The sequence below is a fragment of the Sorex fumeus genome, unplaced genomic scaffold (genome assembly GCF_029834395.1).
Source record: "Sorex fumeus unplaced genomic scaffold, SorFum_2.1 ptg000019l, whole genome shotgun sequence".
Lineage (NCBI taxonomy): Eukaryota > Metazoa > Chordata > Mammalia > Eulipotyphla > Soricidae > Sorex > Sorex fumeus.
Window position 1 is genome coordinate 6,652,869 of NW_026606076.1, and position 17,205 is coordinate 6,670,073.

General features: G+C 48.3%; 1 pseudogene; it reads left to right on the plus strand.

The window, feature by feature from the left end:
* The first annotated feature begins 16,207 nt into the window (after positions 1–16,207).
* LOC130022561 (uncharacterized) lies at positions 16,208–16,319 on the plus strand (annotated as a pseudogene).
* Positions 16,320–17,205: the final 886 nt, after the last annotated feature.

Here is a 17,205-nt window from a genome sequence, read left to right on the forward strand (position 1 = left end):
CTTCCACTGCTGCCAGAACCTGAGCCTTAAAGGGCCCTGTTCCAGATGCACAGACCCTTTTTACCCACCCAGATGAATCTGTGATCAAGGGGGATGGACTGAATAAAGGTGTGCAGAGGTGGCTGTGGAGAGTGGTGGGTCACACAGTAGGAGGGTGGGGATAAGAAGACCCCTGATTCTGTACTGCTCAGTCAAACAATGACCTAATGCTCTCACACACAGTCCATCAGGAAAAATGCAGCTGGGATGATCCAAGGTAAAACAGGACGGTTGGTACAATTCACCAGATGCTGAGTTTCTTGGGGGAGTAATTAAGATGGGGTGAAAGCAGTGACTGCAAAACCAGCCCTGGAGATGCAGAGAGGAACTGGCCTAGAAACATCCCAGAGAGCTGGAGAGACACTGGAAAAGGAGGAGAGGCTGGTAAGAACATCAGAGAGCACTGTCTGGTCAACACACTACCCCTTGAAAACACCAAACCAGTGGACTCTTGCCTAAGAGAAACACCGTTTCAGAAGCACAATTTTAAATCTAGACTATGGGGCAAGAGGTTAGTACAGTGGCTTGGGCGCTTACCTTGCATGTGGTCAATTTGGGTTCTACCCTCATAATTCCAAATGGTCCCCTGAGCACCAATGAATTGCAAAGCCAGGAGTAGGCCCTGAGCACTGCCAGGCTGCACCAACAACATCATATATTCCGACCCTAAAAATGGAGGCTAATGGGCAGCAAGCCATTTTGGGCACCTTGGAGCCTTTTTTGTCCTTTAAGCAGATCTGAATCCATTTTATCATTCTGGTGTCTACTACACTGAGGGGACTTCGCTAATTCGAAATACAACACTTAATTTTTTCTGTAATATTATTAAACTTGGTGGAGGGGATCCAGGAATGTGACCAACCTTGTGAGTAATCATAGATAAATGGAACAGCCTGCTGGGATGTGGGGAGCTGACCCATATTCCCGGCATTTGTCAGACATTTGATGCAAGGGGCCTCATTCATCCTTTCATATGTCTTTCTAAAAACAGTATTCTCTGAGTATTTCAAGATATGACCCAAAAATACGGGAAAAAAAGTTCAAAATTTAAAAACGAACTGTTTTCACGGCACTTCATTAAAGAAACTTGCCAGGGCCATTTAACTAAGATAACACTTTCTGAAACATTTATCGTTTATACTTACACAATGCTAAGTATTGTGTTTTGCCTAACCGATGTTGCTGTTGTTCCAAAATTCCAAACGGGTTCAGATCACCGTCTTCTTCGTGCAAAATTCTACCTCACAGAAAGAGGAGAAAAGAATGCAAGGTTTAAGAAGAGGACTCCCATAACGACCACCAACTGGGAGCTCTTTGGCTCTGTTGCGGCAACATGGGAAGATGCCGTCATTGACAACATTGATGAGGAATACGATCGAATGATTCAGCACCTCCATGATTGTACGAGGAATGCCGAGAGAGATAACCACAAAAAAATCCGCCTTTCTTTGAACATTCTTGAACTTATTTGCCAATGTGGCTTGGCACATGCCTCAGGCAACCACAAACGAACATACGAACTGGCAAAACAGTGCAGAGAAGCCATCAAGGATGACCTGAAAAACAGGAGAGCAGCAGTACTGGTAGATGCGGCAGAAGCTAGGAAAAGCATTCGTAATGCCCGCCTGTCCTTCACTAACTACAAAACCAAGATGACTGCCCTCCGACATCATGATGGATCTATCATATCTTCCAGAAGGGCAATGGAGAAGATTATTCATGACTTCTACTCAGATCTCTTTAATAGCCATGTCCACTTGCCCACATACCACATACCACATGATGGATATGTCGTTCCCAATGTTCTCCCTTCCGAAATCCAACATGCCATCTCGTCGGTAAAGAAACAAAGAGCACCTGGCCCAGACAAGATCAGACCTGAACACCTGAAGAACTTACCATCAGTACTCATCAATACATTGGCTCGGCTCTTCACACGCTACCTGTCTGTATGCAAGGTTCCATCCCAATGGAAAACCAGCAGGACTGTACTACTATACAAGAAGGGAGACATCCACGACATTGGCAACTATCATTCAATCTGCCTATTGCCTGTCGTCTACAAACTGTTCACTCGAGTCATCCTGAATAGGATTAGCAGAACACTAGATGAAGGACAACCATGTGAACAAGCCAGATTCCGAAAAGGATTCAGTACCACTGACCATATCCACACGATTACTAAGCTCATTGAGGATTCTCGGGAGTTCAAAATGCCGCTCTGTCTAACGTTCATTGATTTAAAGAAGGCCTTTGATTCTGTTGAGACGGAAGTGGTCATGGAAGCCCTAGCCAATCAGGGCATACAAACTCAATACATCAGGTTCCTTCGTGAGCTCTATTGCGGATTCACTACCAAGATCTCACCATTCTACAAAGAAGTAATCATCCATATCAAGAGAGGGGTTCGGCAGGGTGATACCATTTCACCAAAACTCTTCAGTGCCACCCTCGAGAACATCATGCGACGACTAGAATGGGAAAGCATGGGAGTGAAGATAGATGGTTGGCAACTACACCACCTCCGCTTTGGTGATGACATCATTCTAATAACACCAAACATCAGTCAAGCGGCACAAATGCTGAACAACTTTGACCGAGAATGTGGAAAGGTCGGACTACAGCTGAATCTTACGAAGACAAAGTTTATGAGAAACAGCCTTGTTCCTGATGCTCCATTCGCTTTCAACGGAACCACCATCTCCGAATGCAACAGTTATATATACCTAGGTCGAGAAATCAACATCATGAATGACCTGGCACCTGAGTTGCGCAGGAGGAAAAGAGCGGCTTGGAATGCCTTCAGGAGCGTTGAAGAAATAACTAAGAGGACAAAGAACCTCCAGCTATGAGCACATCTCTTTGATTCCACTGTTCTTCCTGCATTAACATTTGCCTCAGAGACCTGGACCCTACGAAAACAGGATGAGAATATTATTCGGGTCTCTCAAAGAGGAATCGAAAGAGCTATGCTTGGAATATCACGATTCACTCAAATGAGAGATAGAATCCGGAGTTCTGATCTTCATCAACGCTCAAGAATCAGGGACGCTGTCTCATTTGCCAAGGCATCAAAAATCAGATGGGTTGGACACGTAATGAGGTTTATAGACAACCGCTGGACTAGAGCCATTACTGATTGGATTCCACGGGACATCAAAAGATCACGTGGACGCCCACCTACAAGATGGTCAGACTTCTTCGTCAAGAACCGGAATGATCGGTTTGAGGCTCTGCATGTTCCTAGAACGAACAGATACCATTGGGCTACGCTAGCACGCAACCAGGATGAATGGAGAAGTTACTGGCACCCGCTCGAGTAAATCAATGAATAATGGGGATTAAGTGATTAAGTGAAGTGATTAAGACTTACACAATGCTAGCCAGTATCTGAACACATGGGAGGCAGAGATGGCATGGCGGAAGGAATTTGAACACAGCCCACCTAAATTCCAACCACAGTACCCCATAATGATCCTCAGTCCCCCAGGTAGGGATGACTGAGCTGAGAGCGAGGAGTAGAACTCAGCTGGGTGTGGCTCCAAAGAACATGAATCAGGAGGCCCTGAAGAATGAAGATGTGTCTGTTTCTCTGCTATAATCCCCCAAATCAAGGGCCTCAAAGCCAAGTCACAGGGGCTAGAGCGATAGTCCAGGGGGAGCGCTTTTTCCTTGCATGGGGCCAGCCCAGTTTCAATCCCTGCCATCCCACATGGTACCAAGAAACCACCAGGAGTAATTACTGACTGTAGAGGCAGGAGTAACCCCTGAGCATCGCTGGGTGTGAACCACAAAGCAAAAAGAGAGTCAAGCCGGAGTCACTATAAAGAATGAGACAGTGGTGAGTCTTGACAGCCCTGAGCACAGGGGATTTTTTGCCTTTTAATTCACATTGCTCCTGGCTTTCACCAGAAAATCCACAAAGTACATGTTAACATACACATAGAGTTTAAATGCCGGAACCTTTGCATAGACTTTCCCTTATAAACTGACATCCCAAAATGTTTGTTAAAGACTAAAGGATTAGTTCTTTCCTAGCTGCACTTTTGTAGCACAGCATCCCACGGTACAAAGAAAACAGACTTTATCAAAGGGGGGCTGTTTTAACATTAAAAATTGTTATTAGGGCATTGACTTACGTAATATGAATTTTCTGATGTTTCCTAAGACCAGAAATAAACAGAAAAGCCTTCCCACATTCTTGACATATATAAGATTTCACACCAGTGTGAACTGCCCTATGTACATTTAGGCCGGAGGCCTTATGGAAGGCCTTCCCACATTCCTTACAAACAAAAGGTTTCTCTCCAGTGTGAATTCTCACATGACCAGTAAGGGTTGAGGAAGAAACAAAGGCCTTCCCACACTCCTTACAAACATAAGGTCTCTCTCCAGTGTGCTTTTTCATATGTCGAGTAAGACTTGAGGATTCAACAAAGGCCTTCCCACATACCTTGCATCCATAAGGCTTCTCTCCAGTGTGAATTCTCATATGATGAGTAAGACTTGTGGGATAAAGAAAGGCCTTCCCACATTCCTTACAAACATAAGGTCTCTCTCCAGTGTGAATTCTCATATGTCGGATAAGTCTTGAGGATACAAAAAAGGCCTTCCCACACACCTTACAAACATAAGGTCTCTCTCCAGTGTGCCTTCTCATATGCCTATTAAGGCTTGTGGATGCAACAAAGGCCTTTCCACATACCTTACAGCCATAAGGCTTCTCTCCAGTGTGTTTTCTCATATGACAAGTAAGTTGTGAGGGATAACAAAAGGCTTTCCCACATACCTTACATCCATAAGGCTTCTCTCCTTTGTGAATTTTTATATGCCGACTAAGGTTTGAGGAATAAATAAAGGCCTTCCCGCATTCCTTACATCCATAAGGCTTCTCTCCATTGTGAATTCTCATATGCCGAGTAAGGAATGAGGAATAACTAAAGGCCTTCCCACATTCCTTACATATATAAGGCCTCTCTTCAGTATGAGTTTTCATAAGCCCAGTAAGGGTTGAGGATTGAGTGAAGCCCTTTTCACGTGCCTTATCTTTATAAGGTTTCTCTCCAGTATGAATTTTCCTGTGTCTAGAAAAGTGTGACGAGTAAGCAAAGACCTTCCCACATTGCTCACACAAATATGCATTCTCTCCAGTATAAATTCTACAATGTTTTAAGAGGTATGAGGGTCTATTGGAGGCCTTTGCACAGTCCTTACATGTATGTGGTTTCCCTCCTGTGTGGATGTTCATGTCATCACAAAGGGGTGACGCTGGATTCAAACCATGCCCATGCCGCCGACTCTCCTGGGGATTCTCTCCACTGTTTGTTTCAAAGGGAACATCACGGTCCTGGGAACACGGGGAAGCTCCCCCACATTCCTTACTCTTGGACAGCATTAATCCATGGTGACTTTGCTTGTGGGCCTTTCGGTGTGAAGGACTCACTATAAACAGTGCTCCTCTCCCACATTCTAGGGACTGCCCCAATGTTGGGGTTTGTGTCTGTGGAGCGAGAACAACAGACTGTGTGAACCTTTTCCCAGGGGAGGGATTCTTCAGAGTGAGGTTGCTCTCTCCATTCTGATCACCCTCAGAGGCCATCCTGCCTGCCTTGGCATCCCCGTGTGGCTCAGGGCACAAATGCACACTCGAGACTTTTTCACAGTGTGAAGGGTCAGAGACATTCCACTCTGGCTGGCTGCTTCCCTGTAGAACAGCAAACGATTCCAATTATCATTCTATGCCTTAAGACTCTCCATGTTACATGAAACTGGTACCTGCAGATTGGTTTCTAACATTTGCACGACAGCAATGCAATTCGCGACAGGTGGATGGCATTAACATGGACTAACCTAATGTTTCTGTAAGACACACGTGGAAAATTGATGAATGAGAGGCCATTAATTTGTTAAATATTTTTTTCAACTCAATGAACAGGCAGGAATAACTCTCTCCACAGAAAACTGATGCAACAGATTCAAAAGAAAAATAAAACACACTAAACTCTGGGTTCAGTTCTATCTCGCTGTGGAGCAGAGCCCAGAAAGCATTTGTGAAAAAATGCTGCATCCCACACTGCTGAGACTGACCACAGGGGCCATTGAAAATATCTCACCACAGGCAGATTCTTTTCAGGATCAATGACTTTTTCTGTTCTGTATTTTGTTTTCATTTGGGTGAGGGAATACACCATGCAGTGTCAGGGATTATTCCCGGTAGGTCTCTGTGAAACACATGGAGCAATGTGGATGGACCAGTTTAAAAGACCAGCTCCTTTCACGATTACCATTTGTAGATACTTTCAATCAAATGAAAAAGCACGGCATTTACATGAAAGATATTACAATTTTCCTTAGGTTTTGAGCAGAGATGTCAGCACCCAGTGAAGATAAGGGTCCTCGACCTCAAGGATCATACTCTGAATTTCCTTCTGGCCATTCCCGGCCCTGCACTTTAAAAATAACATGCTGGTCCACTGACATTTTCCATTCGTACTATAATATTGATTCCAAACTTGCAAATCTTACCAGCTCACTCATACTCGCTGACTGAGTTCCCAAATCCTGAAGCCATGCTTTGAGTTCTGAAACAAAACACAATATACAATGTAAGAATTATTGAATGAAACATCCTTAACCAGGCAGTACAGCTGGAGGACATCTCTATGGTTCTCACAGTCCAAAGGATCCCACAGAAAAGGGAAGGTCCCTGAGGAACATTGCTGTGAAAAGCTTGGCAATCCTACAAAACATTTTTTTTCTTTTTTGTTTGCTGAACATACGCAGTGATGCTCAGGGAACTATATGGGATGCTGGTTATTGAACCAGGTGGACAGTGTGCAGGACAAGCGCATTTCCTGCATTACTATCACTCAGAGCCAAAATAGCTTTATTATGGCCTCACTTATTAACTAAACAAAAGAGGCAAAATTTTTTGAAAGTATAGCAACATTATAAGCTCTACAAATAGGTTGGTAAGGAAAAGACAGGGGGACCAAGAAGTGAAAATTTCATGGAAATTCTGGAAGAAGAGGAAAAATAATGTAAAAGCCAAGAAATTAAAGCGCAAGATTATTCCATGACAGACAATCCGTGGGAGCAAAGAGCAGCGTGAATAGAACACAGATGCCAAGATCCAAGAACCCAAGGATATCAGGGTCAGCAGCTCGTTTCACATGTGCTCAGGGCACCCACACACTTCCCAGGGCCTGAGCCACGGAGGGTTCTCAGACACTCACCTGCACGCATGACTCTCCTCCCCGGCCTCAGGGTTCCTCCTTCCAGCCAGGAGATCACCGCAGGCTTCACCCCAGAATGCCCTGAACCTCTCAGAGATGGAGCATGGATTAGTGACAAGGAAAACGTGACAAGTAAGCCCCATGTCTCCCTATAAAAATGGAGTCAATTACGGGAAAGGCATGAACAGAATCTGTACTTCTAAAATGCTCCAGATTTGGAGTTATCCAAGAGCTAAGATTCAGGTCTGAATTTAAGAGAATATGGGGCCCCAGAAAACATCACGAATAGTATAGCCCTGGCATTGCAAAGGGCCAACAGGTTTTCCCCCCCAACGGGGGTTTGATCACAACACAGCACATAGTATTTTTTTCTCTAGTTTGGGATCTTCACCCGGGGATGCTCAAGGCTTCTCCATGACTGTGTATTCAGAAATCACCTTTCATAGTGCTTGAGCATCACATGGGATGGTAAGGATATAATGCATGTCCATATCTTGCAAGACAAGCACCGTGCCCACTGTACTGTCACTCAAGGCTCGGCATCACATGCAATGTACTGAGCCTGCATGAACTGATACCTGAGTGCAGTAAACCCCAAAGCTTAACAAATCCAAAGATGGCCAAAGACGACCAAAGCCCCAAATTGGTTATAAAAATAAACATAAAAGGATGCAGACAGACAGCACAGAAGGTCAGGCACTGGCCTTGCTCAAGGTCAATAAAAGTTCAATCCTGGCATTCAGTAGGGTCTCTCGAGTCATCTGCTTGATCCCTGACTGTATACTTCAGAGGCAAACCCTGAGTCCTGTTGAACAGAGAACAACTGGAATTGACCACGAGCCCTGAAATAGAGCAGCATCTTATGGGGTGAGGCCCTAAGAAATAAATGAACTGTGTTTGGTGCGATATGACAGCAGGCAGAACACAGACACTGCACACATGTACAGGATTGGTCCCCAGCAGCACACGATGCCCCGGACCACAACCAGGATGAATAACTGAATCGTCGATTTGCTCGAGCGGGCCCAGTAACGTCTCCATTGGAGATTTTGTTGTTACTGTGTCTGGCATATCGAATACTCTCGGTAGCTTGCCGGGCTCTCCGAGAGGGGCGGAGGAATCGAACTCGGATCGGCCATGTTGGCTGCGTGTAAGGCGAATGCCCTACCGCTGTGCTATCACTCCAGCCCGAATAACTGAATAGTCAGCCAGAAATAATCCCTAAGTGTTTGTAAGTATAACCCCAAACCAAAGCAAAACAAAATAAAAGGGAATACCCTGCCATAGAGGCAGGGTGGACTGGGGGATGGGCGTGGAAGGGATACTGGGATTAGTGGTGGTGGAGAATGGGCACTGGTGGAGAGAAGTGTAATTGATCACTGTATTACTGAAACCCAAGCACAAAAATTTGTAAGTATACAACAGTACCTCAGGGTGTTTCACTAATAAAAATGAAAAAAAAATAAAAATAAACTAAAATAAAATAAAAATAAATTAACTGAAGTTGTGGGCCAGGTGCAATAGTACTAGGATTAAGACAGCAACCTTTTTGGCTGCCAAGCGTGTTCAATCCCCAGCACCCCATGGCCCCTGAGCACCCCCCGGAGTGATCCCTCAGCACAGAGACAAGAATATTCAAGTTGTGCCCCAAATAAAAGCAAAACCAAAATACATAGAAATTATGTGTAGTACAAGAAATAATCAGTGAGCTCAGCATTGGCAGGAACCAGGAACATTTTAGAGAGACTTGAGCGATGGTACAACATGTGGGGAGCTTGCCATGCACGGGGCTAACCTGGGTCGATCCCCAACACTCCAGATTCATTAAAACCCACAAAGAGTGATTCCTATGGACAGAGCTTAGAGTAAGCCCAGAGCATCGCCAGGTGAGCACCAACAAAAAAACCAGGGAAGGAACTAGAGGAACAGCTACTGCATGGCTGTCCTCACCAGGACATTCACAGCTACTGTTGGACACACAGTCACGGCCCAGCACAGGGAGCCCACACCGGTCTGTTCAGACAAGGTCGGCCCCGCACTGCTCTCACCAATGGCTGACAGGTGCTCGTAGGTCTCCAGCATCACGTCCCTGTAGAGCTTTCTCTGAGAGGTATCCAGGCATGTCCACTCCTCTGGGGTGAAGCTCACAGCCACGTCGGAGAAGGTCACCGTGTCCTGAGCCGACATACAAAGAGGGGCAGGAGTCAGGGTCTGTCCCCACCATGTTCCCTGGGCTGTGAAGCCAGGACCCCCAGGCCCTAGAGGGGCTCGGGGTCTGTCCCCTCGGGAAGAACCAGTCTCCACCTGAACTCCTGGCAGACGGGTCCCAACTTCTCTCTAAGACAGCTACGTCTGTAAAAATGTGAGAATGCATTCAGCCAAAGAGAAGGACAACATTGAGGGCGGGACCCACAGATCCCGAAGGAAAAAAAAAAAAACAGGTTCCAAAAAGAGCCGAGATCATCGGGAAGCCCCAGATGGGGTAGGTTTCGCATCCCGCCTCCCCCAGATGGAACCCCGGTGACCAGAAGCCTCTACAACCACAGCTCGAGTATGCAGGAACTAGGACTTTTCCTCAAATCTCCCGGGACTACACCTCCCAGGTAACCTCTGATTCCGGAAGTCACACCCACAGCCCGCCCCCCAGCGCCATATTTACAGCATTCAGCCAAAGAGAAGGACAACATGGAGGGCGGGACCCGCAGATCCCGAAGGAAAAAAAAAAAAACAGGTTCCAAAAAGAGCCGAGATCATCGGGAAGCCCCAGATGGGGTAGGTTTCGCATCCCGCCTCCCCCAGATGGAACCCCGGTGACCAGAAGCCTCTACAACCACAGCTTGAGTATGCAGGAACTAGGACTTTTCCTCAAAACCGCGCGGCCGCTTGTGCGGCCGCACGACATCTCTCTACATACAAAGTGATCCATATATACAAAGTAAACCACCCAACGTCTCTCTCTGAAAATCATAGTTAAGTTTGGAGCACGGCCACAGCCCCAGAAACACAAGGACTTAATGCATAACCCAGCAGCTTGGAGCAGAAAAGTGAATGGGCTATGCGTTAATCCAGGCCATCATGACTGTCCAGAGGGGAAAGGGTGTTGCCCCATTCGCCCTCTCCTCTCTGGAAAGAAAGATGGCGGCCACATGGGAGCCTTGTGGACAGCAGGCATGAGCCTGGGTAGTGGGGGCGACTAAAACCTCATGGGAAGGGGGGCGTTCCGGTCCGTCCTTCACACCCTACCGAGGTCACCAGTTGCCCCCCACGAGCGGCTCTCCAGCACGGCCACAGCCCCAGAAGCACAAGGACTTAATGCAGAACCCAGCAGCTTGGAGCAGAAAAGTGAAAGGACTATGCGTTAATCCAGGCCATCAAGTCTGCCAGAGGGGAAAGGGGGTTGCCCCATTCGCCCTCTCTTCTCTGGAAAGAAGGATGGCAGCCGCATGGGAGCCTTGTGGACAGCAGGTATGAACCGGGGGTGTGGGGGCGACTAAAACCTCATGGGAAGGGGGGCGTTCCGGTCCGTCCTTCACGCCCTACCGAGGTCACCAGTTGCCCCCCGCGAGCGGTTCTTCAGCACGGCCACGGCCCCAGAAGCACAAGGACTTAATGCAGAACCCAGCAGCTTGGAGCAGAAAAGTGAATGGACTATGCGTTAATCCAGGCCATCATGGCTGCCTGGAGGGGAAAGGGTGTTGGTCCCTTCCACCCTCCTCCCTCTGGAAAGAAAGATGGCGGCCACATGGGAGCCTTGTGGACAGCAGGTATGAGCCGGGGCTGTGGGGGCAACTAAAACCTCATGGGAAGGGGGTCGTTCCGGTCCGTCCTTCACGCCCTACCGAGGTCACCAGTTGCCCCCCACGAGCGGTTCTCCAGCATGGCCACAGCCCCAGAAGCACAAGGACTTAATGCAGAACCCGGCAGCTTGGAGCAGAAAAGTAAACGGACTATGCGTTAATCCAGGCCATCAAGTCTGTCGGAGGGGAAAGGGTGTTGCCCCATTCGCCCTCTCTTCTCTGGAAAGAAAGATGGCGGCTGCATGGGAGCCTTGTGGACAGCAGGTATGAGCCGGGGGAGTGGGGGCGACTAAAACCTCATGGGAAGGGGGACGTTCCGGTCCGTCCTTCACGTCCTACTGAGGTCACTAGTTGCCCCCCGCGAGCGGCACTCCAGCATGGCCACGGCCCCAGAAACACAAGGACTTATGCAGAACCCGACAGCTTGGAGCAGAAAAGTGAACGGACTATGCGTTGATCCAGGCCATCAGGTCTGTCTGGAGGGGAAAGGGTGTTGCCCCATTCGCCCTCTCCTCTCTGGAAAGAAAGATGGCAGCCACATGGGAGCCTTGTGGACAGCAGGCATGAGCCGGGGGAGTGGGGGCGACTAAAACGTCATGGGAAGGGGGACGTTCTGGTCCGTCCTTCACGTCCTACTGAGGTCACCAGTTGCCCCCCGCGAGCAGCTCTCCAGCATGGCCACAGCCCCATAAGCACAAGGACTTAATGCAGAACCCGGCAGCTTGGAGCAGAAAAGTGAACGGACTATGCGTTGATCCAGGCCATCAGGTCTGTCCGGAGGGGAAAGGGTGTTGCCCCAGTCGCCTTCTCCTCTCTGGAAAGAAAGATGGCGGCCGCATGGGAGCCTTGTGGACAGCAGGTATGAGCCGGGGGAGTGGGAGCGACTAAAACCTCATGGGAAGGGGGGCGTTTCGGTCCGCCCTTCACGCCCTACCGAGGTCACCAGTTGCCCCCCTATGAGCGGCTCTCCAGCACGGCCACAGCCCCAGAAGCACAAGGACTTAATGCAGAACCCGGCAGCTTGGAGCAGAAAAGTGAAAGGACTATGCGTTAATCCAGGCCATCATGTCTGCCCAGAGGGGAAAGGGTGTTGGTCCCTTCCGCCCTCCTCCCTCTGGAAAGAAAGATGGCGGCCACATGGGAGCCTTGTGGACAGCAGGTATGAGCCGGGGATGTGGGGGCGACTAAAACCTCATGGGAAGGGGGGCGTTCCGGTCCGTCCTTCACGCCCTACCGAGGTCACCAGTTGCCCCCCGCGAGCGGCTCTCCAGCACGGCCACGGCCCCAGAAGCACAAGGACTTAATGCAGAACCCGGCAGCTTGGAGCAGAAAAGTGAATGGACTATGCGTTAATCCAGGCCATCAGGTCTGTCCGGAGGGGAAAGGGTGTTGCCCCAGTCGCCTTCTCCTCTCTGGAAAGAAAGATGGCGGCCGCATGGGAGCCTTGTGGACAGCAGGTATGAGCCGGGGTAGTGGGGGCGACTAAAACCTCATGGGAAGGGGGGCGTTTCGGTCCGCCCTTCACGCCCTACCGAGGCCACCAGTTGCCCCCCACTAGCGGCTCTCCAGCACGGCCACGTCTCCAGTGCACAGAAACCAATTTCTTAACTATCTGACTTTCAGTAGAAATACTTCCAGGTTCAATAAGTAAAATAGCAGAAATCCAAAACCAACATTTAATTCTTGAACCCAACTGTAGAAAGCAAATCACTTCACAATGCTTTTTCAGCATGTCTGATTTGGGGGGGGGGTAAACTCTAAATAATAGTGGTGAATCTTTTATTGAAACAATGAATCTAATCAAAGCAGATAGAGTGTTAACTAGAATTCATCTGCCCCACAGGGACTGGGAGGGGTGGGGGGTGGGGTTTTATTGGGGTTCTTCATGGTAAAAAATAAGTTTTGGTAAAGGGAAATGTGCTTGATATTTGCATGACTGAGACCTAAACCTGAAAGCTTTGTAACCTTTCCCACGGTGATTCAATAAAGAAAAAAAAAAATAATGGACAGGAAGGAGGGTGGTGGAGAACTGGCTCGAGGATATTTGTCAAACTCTGAAGATCTCTTTTCTGTCACTGTGAATATTATATAATTGGCACCTACTCAGTAGATAGCAGGAATATACCTAAGTGCCCCAAAGTGCTTAGGAAGTCTCCCACAACAAAAAATCCAAGATGTCAACAGTGCCAACACTGAGAAACTTTTACTAAGAGACTCTAATTCTTTAGAATTTGATGTGTCAACTGGTATTTTCATCTGACCTATTGATTTGGTTGCTAATTCATAGTCTGTTCAATGATGACCCTTACAATCAATTTGCTATGAAGTTCATCTGGTGAAATTTTTATTTCACAGATATGTAAAGTACAATAATCATTGTTTTATTATCATTTTTATAGTCTCATTTTTATTTCCTATGGAAAGTCCATCCTCATGTATTTACACATTATGCCTGATATTTTTATTTGAATTATTTGATTTTTATAAGACTTCTTTCACAGTTCTTCCTCGCTAATACCACCTCCTGTCACCTTGGGATGTGTTTCTATTGCTTAGTTGCTTTCCAGATTATATATACATTTATATGCCAGACACAGTAACAACAATGAGTATGAGAATCTGTTAAATTTTATTATATGCTAACTAACTAACTATATATATGTGTGTGTATGAGTGAGTGTGTCTAGATTTTATGTCCTTTAAGACACTGTGACTTTTAAAAATTAGGTCATTAATTTGCTTATGGAACTGTTTGATGTTTTGGAGCTTGACTATAGGTCTTGTTAAAGAAGTTTATAAGTATCACTCTATGTTTTTGTAAAAATAGATTTTCCAAAATAAAACTATGAAAAATAAAGTTTTATGGGGTATCTAAAAAAAAAAAAAAAAAAAAAGTGAGAATGCTCTACTAGAAGGTTCCTGAAGGTGGCAGACTTGCACATGAACCCAGGAATTCAACCACTGCTCCTGTGAGCACTCCAGAGAGTACAAACTGAGCATACAATCATTGTGACCCAAGTGAGTAACCCTGCTTTCATCTCAAAACACAAAACATACGCCCCCTGCATCCCACAGCCCATGCTCTAGGGAGAAGGGTACACTCAATGCCCAGCCACCGACTGAAAGCTGTTCATGCACATATGTGCCTGTTGAACTCTGATCATGGTTCAGGGCCACCCCAAATGCCTCTCAAAGTATTTTAAGTCCAACAGCTCTGATGGCCCCAGAGATCCTTTGCTCTGTCTCCCTGGGACCAGCACATGCCCAGAACCGCAAACCGAACAGCCAATGAATGCTGAACTGTGTGATAGACCAGGAGAAGCTCTCCAGAGCGAGAAGGACAAAACAGTGGAAACATGTATCCTGAGGCCCGAGTTCCTTTAGCTGCCAGGGCACAAACAGGGCCAGCGCACCGGGGACCCATGATGCACATCAGGTGGAAATCCAGAGCACAGAGCCAAGAGGAAGCCCTGAGCAACTCCCCTGTCGCACAAAAATAAATACCAAAAAATAAAGCAGCATGACTGTGTAATAGGACAATGGGATGGGGATAGTGGGTAGGGCTGGTGATACCCGCTGTCCCATAGGGTCTCTTAAGCAGTAACAGGCACAATGCCAGAGTGCAGAGCCAAGAGTATAATCCCCAGAATCACTGCGTGTGGCTCCGAAAACAAAACAAAATTCCCAGACACCAGCCTTTGATGCCCAGCACCCCATATGGTCCCTGAGACATGTCAGGAGTCATCCCTGAGCACCAGTAATCTTTGCGATGCTGTGGTCCTAAAGCCAAATACAACAAAGCTGACACAAACGTGGCCTCATACTGCAGAGAGCCAAGTGCTCCGACAAGGTGGCAGGATCCTTCCTGAAGCAACTGAGACAGACAGCCCGGGAAGCCTGACGCTCTTGTCACTTCATCACCTCATTTTGTCACTCCTACCTGGCGTCGGTGTGTCCGACGGCATCTTACCATCTTCTCCTGCCTCTGTTTTTCCCGAGGATCAGAGACCTGGAGGAGAAGTCAGATTTGTGAGCACTGGACAGGAGCAAAACCCCCAAGTTCTGACCAGCCACACCCTCGGGCACTGGCTCACAGTACCGCCTGGAGGACACTGCCTAATGCTTCTGTCTCCCCAGGAGAAGCAAAATGGGTTGGCATCTGTGCTGCCTTTCGCAACACAAGTTCTGGGCTTGGCTACAAGTGAGAAAAGTCGAACCTGCCTTGGTCTGGGGACTCTTTCCGGATCCCACAGAAGGTTCTCACAGGCCCAGCCAGGGACGGACTCTGAGGCCAGGTAATCCCATGCATCCATGCCCCCTTCAGCCACCATTTGGGTTATGATTGCATGGGGGAGCCCCTGTCTTCTTAAAAAAAAAAAAAACAGGGGCTGGAGTGGTCAAACAGTGGGTAAGGAGGTTTGCTTTGCAAGTAGTCGACTTGGGTTCAATTCCCAGCATCCCATATGGTCCCCTGAGCACCACCAGAGTAATTCTTGAGAGCAGAACCAGGAGGAACCCCCTGCATCACCGGTGTGAACCAAAAAGCAAATAAATAAAAATTTCTTAAAACTTTCTACAGGGGCTGAAGTAATAGCACAGTGGGTAGTGTGTTTGCCTTGCACACGGCCAACCCGGATTCAATTCCCAGCATCCCACATGGTCCCCCAAGCACCGCCAGGAGTGCTTCCTGAGTACAGAGCCAGTAGTAACCCCTGAGCATCGGCTGGGTGAGACCCAAAAAGCAAAAATAAATAAATAAAAAACTTTCTACAGACATACACTTTTACCAGCAGTACACGAACACACACAAGCGCGCGCACACACACACATACCCTTTACTCCCCGTACTCACCTCGATAGCCAGGGGTCTGGGCAGGACTTTGCAACTTGATGTGAAGAAGCAGATATTCCTATTCCAACATACAGTAAACCTGTTAGGATGCTTGCGTTGCTGACACTAATCAATCCTCTGCATCCCCACGGCCCCAGAGCACTGCCGGGAATAATATTTGAGGCCAGAGCCAGAGTAAGCCCTCAGGGTATCTCCGGGAATGCAGAGCCCCCCATTCCCCACGCCAAAAATAGCCCCAAAAGGAAATTATCATTTGCAAACCCCGGCCACCTGCAGATCCACCATCCCGCCCTGACCCACGAGGGCAGCCAATGAAAGAGCTGGATGGCAACAGGGTCTCTTGCCTTTGGGGGGCTGCGCTCGGTGCCTCAAAGTGAATCTGGAGATTCTACAGCAGCGAAACTGGGGCAAGGACCCAACATGGGTCTGCTGGAAGGTTCGGGAAGGCTAAGGCCCTGCCCTTGGCAGCTCCTCCACCCCAAGTCCCGCAGCCAACACGTTCAGCTCCGCGCCCACCCGCGGCTGCCCCAAAGCAGAGCTGAAGGCGACCGTGGCCACAGTAGCCCCCAGGATCACGCACTCACACCCGCGACCCCCAAATCTCACTACAACCCCCTATGAACCTCCCAAAGCTCGGCGCCCCCCCCCCCAAAAGACTCCATCATACCTCAGGAACCGCCTGGATATCGGGGAACACAAGAAAAACAAGCGCGAGAGGCTGGGGCGGTCCCGCGGCTCAGTGTGGAGATGGGGAGGCGCGGGGCACTCATGGGAGGCCACACCGGACCTGCAGCAAGACAAAATCGGCCTTCAGAGTCCCCATCCTCACTGGGGCCCTACTTGGTCCTTCACCCACGAGAACAAGGACTCTCTGGCCCGTTTCCAGGAAGAGAAGCACCAGGAAGGGCCCCGCTGTGATGTCACTTCCGGTGCTGCAAGCAGCCTTAAAGGGCCAGACCCCAGATGCGCAGAGAAGTATTATCCCCACCCAGGTGAATCAGTGGCGGGAGGGGGGTGGATTTGAATAAGGAAGTGGAGAGGCAGCTGCTGGAGTCAGCGTGGGAGCTCGGATAAGAAGTCCCCCCTGATGCTTTACTGGTCAGTCAAGTGTAGAGTCAATGCTCTCACACACAAGGCCATCAGGAAAACTGCAACAGGGTTGATCTGGGTAAAACAAGCAGTTAAGGAGTGAGTGGGGTACAGGAAAGTGAGTGTTTCAGGATTGTTAATTTTTTCTGGGGGTTTGATGTGGGCCCGCGAGGTTCTGGGGAACATTAGAAAT